Here is a 3,616-nt window from a genome sequence, read left to right on the forward strand (position 1 = left end):
GGCAGTCAGCACTTGAATGATTTCCTGAACAATGATCACAAACAACATTAGTTTGAATAGCATTAACATTCATTTTACCTAGTTGTTGAGACAAAGTTGTCATTTGTGCTGCCAGTGAGGTAATAGGATCAAGTTCTAAAACTCTAGCTATCTTTCTTGGCATTGCTCTTTCTGTAGGCCATTGATAGTTGTTGGATGCCAATTTTTCCAGAAGTTCATAGGCTGCCTCATGAGTTTTACTCATTAAAGCTCCACCAGCTGCTGCATCAACCATAGACTTGTTTGTAGCTCTTAGACCATTGTAGAATGTTTGCCCTTGAAGCCATGCTGGAAGGTCATGATGAGGACACCTTCACAATAAATCTTTGTATCTCTCCCATGCTTCATATAATGATTCACGCTCAAATTGGATGAACGTGGTGATATCATTCCTTAGCTTTGCTGTCTTTGCAGGAGGGAAATATTTTGCTAAGAATTTTTGGGCCAACTCCTCCCATGTAGTAATGATGCCAGGTGGTAAGGAATTCAACCAAACTTTTGCTTTATCCCTAAGTGAGAAGGGAAAAAGTCTTAGTCGAATCGCATCATTTGTCACTCCGTTATGTTTAAAAGTATCACAAATTTCCAAGAAATTTGCAATATGGACATTAGGATCCTCTTGTGACAACCCCCCGAACTGGACAGTCTGCTGTATCATCTGAATGATGGCCGGCTTGATCTCAAAATTATTGGCTTGTATGGTTGGCCTCCTTATGCTCGATGTAGCTCCATTTACCGAGGGCATAGCATAATCTCTTAATGCTTTTTGCTCTTGATCGGCCATATTAGATAGAGATGTGTTGGCCTCTTTCTTCTTTTCTTTCTTGAGCTGACATAAGGTTCTTTCAGTTTCAGGATCAAAGAGTGTATGCTCTAATAGTTTAGATCTGGTCATGCACTTCTAATTCCTGAAAAGAAAGAAAACAAACTCAGATGCACCTAATTTAATTTTTTTTGAATAAATAAAATAAAATCCAAAGTAGTAAATATCTAGCTAGTATCAATATCAATAACAAATAGTTAATCCCCAGCAACGGCGCCAAAAACTTGTTCGCGTAAAATAATTGCAAGCACACAAAATCGTAACAAGTAGTAAAGTGTTTTTAGAAAATGAATGTCGAACCCACAGGGATTAACTATGTTATTGAATACTGAAATTCACTAAATTAATTACTATTTGGAAAATTGAAAATAAATGGAACGTTCTACTATCTGAATTAAATTAAACTATTTAATAAAAATAAATCTACGAATAAAATATTAACAAAATGCAAAAATCTAAAACCATAAAAATATGATAAGAATGGATCTAGAGCGGTTGATTTCACCTAACAAATCCCACACAATTTATTCTTCCTAATTATTAAATTTTAATAATCTCCCGTTGATGATTAAAAATTCCTTGAGTATTCAATATCTTCTCTCGAATAATATCAAAAATATCTTCAACTAACAATTCCATATCTCTATGTGAATTTAATTAATTGGAGACTCATTACGTACTTTGAATTTTCTGAAAAATCACACTAATCGCGGTAAAGCATCTCTACTTTCACTCAACTAATAATGCTTAATTCTAGAACTAAAATAACAAATCACCTCTCGGTCTCATTGTAATTCAATTGATCAAACAATAATTCGTAAAAAATTAGTAAGCATTAAGAATAAGAATTAAACACTCAATCATGGAAATACTAAAAATAAAATAACTCAGAATATAAATTGTGTGTTCATTGCTAGACTACATCAACGCTCTAGAAAATAAATTTAGCTCATAATAAAACTGAATAGAAAACAAATAAAACTTATGTTTTTCATCTGAATTAGTAGATCAACATGAAGCTCTCGCCTTTGTCCTCAGATCCTCCTCTTCATAATGACTCCCAAAACAAGTTCTTCTATGCGGCACCCCCTTTTCCTCTCTGGTCTTCTCTTGAATTCATGCTTGGCTGGATGAAAGTTGGCTTGATTCAATTAGCTTAGCCCCACTTTGCATGTAAAGCTCTTGTTACCTGCAACATAAAGATATTATATAATTAGTAACAAAATAACATAAAAGTAAGGCTAAATATGTAGATATGTGAGTACTTTATTGTATATATTTCATTCACATCACAACATATTTTGGAAGATGGCTGTCATGGTCCACTGGTACGTGGCCCCTGAATTTTTAAGGCCAAAGAGCATCATAGTGTAATAAAAATTTCCAATCATGGTCTTGAACGCTATCTTCTCCACATCTTTGTCAGCCATTTGAATTTGGTTATACCCAATATATCCATCCATAAACGAAAACATAGAATTTCCCGCAGTTGAATCTACAAGGAGATCAATATTAGGCAGGGGGAATTCATCCATTGGACATGCCTTGTTTAGATTGCAAAAATACCCACAACATCGGATTTGGCCGTTCTTTTTCTTCATAGGTACTATGTTGGAGAGCCATTTAGGATGCTGGATTGGCTTGATAAACCCATTTGCTAGTAATTTCCTAACTTCCTAAGTTGTTTGAGCATCTACTTCGGTGTGAAAGACCCTGGCTGGTTGAACTACTAGTTTGACTCCCAAGTCCACATTAAGAGAACGGACTACCAGTCACCCCCCTTCCTTACTGACTAAGGTTAAGGTAGTGTCAACCAAAGGCGCAAGAAGTTCTCACATGAATAGACGTTTGAATATTCGCCCCATACTTGAACTCCTGGATTCAGGCCAAGCATCTTATTGTATGTCCATGCGAATACATCCACATACCTCTTAAGCAATTCTACTAAATGTTCTTTTTCTTGTGTTGTTAACTGCCTGCTGATAAAAACAGACTTTGGGGATCCCAGACCAGCCCCCAAGTTTACTTCTTCTAATTCCTCTTTGGCTGGATTTGTGCTTCCTTATTTGGGTCCTCTAGGATCTCTTCTTGAGCCATCATACAATTTGGTGGTCTGGGACCTTCCTGCACAACGCATTTGGGCCCTGCGCACCTTTATAAGTGATATATTAACCTTCCCCCAGGTTCCCATACTACCACACACTCCCGGGATTCTGAGGAGTTGTTCTCCTTCTTTTGCCTTTTTTTGTCTAGGAGGTTCCTTAGATCATGCGTACCCCCTCCTCCTCCTCCTCCTCCTCCTTCTTCTTCTTCTTCTTCTTCTTCTTCTAAGACAGGTGCCCCTGGTGTCCCTAGTGTGGGACTCTCGTCATCTGGCTCCAACTCGTCATAAAACATTTTTTCTACAAAGTTTACTTCTCCTTGGCTAAAAGGGTTTGGGTTGGTAGGGATTCTTATAGGCCTCCTATTCCTTCTCCCTTTGACACATTGATGGTACGTGGATGGAATGAGGTGATGCTTATGAAGCTAGAGGCACCTCAACAGACCATGGTAAGAAACTTCTAAGTTGACCACATTGAATCTGGTTAGGGCTACTATTGGGCCTACCTTTAAGGCTAGCTGCATATATCCTTTAGTTGATTCCGCTGCTCCTCCAAATCCTATTATCTCCGCAGGAGCTCCTAGGATCTTCCTGCTAGTCATGCCCATAGCCTTTAAGGTACTTAGGACAATAAGGTTGAGTGATGCCCCTGT

General features: G+C 37.8%; 1 non-coding gene across 1 annotated transcript; it reads left to right on the forward strand.

Moving 5' to 3' along the window:
* The first annotated feature begins 332 nt into the window (after window positions 1-332).
* On the forward strand, window positions 333-439 carry LOC142608485 (small nucleolar RNA R71). Its single transcript, XR_012839514.1, has one exon. It is a non-coding gene; the product is annotated as a small nucleolar RNA R71 (small nucleolar RNA).
* The last annotated feature ends 3,177 nt before the right edge of the window (window positions 440-3,616 follow it).

Source organism: Castanea sativa, chromosome 8 (genome assembly GCF_040712315.1).
Source record: "Castanea sativa cultivar Marrone di Chiusa Pesio chromosome 8, ASM4071231v1".
Classification (NCBI taxonomy): Eukaryota; Viridiplantae; Streptophyta; class Magnoliopsida; order Fagales; family Fagaceae; genus Castanea; species Castanea sativa.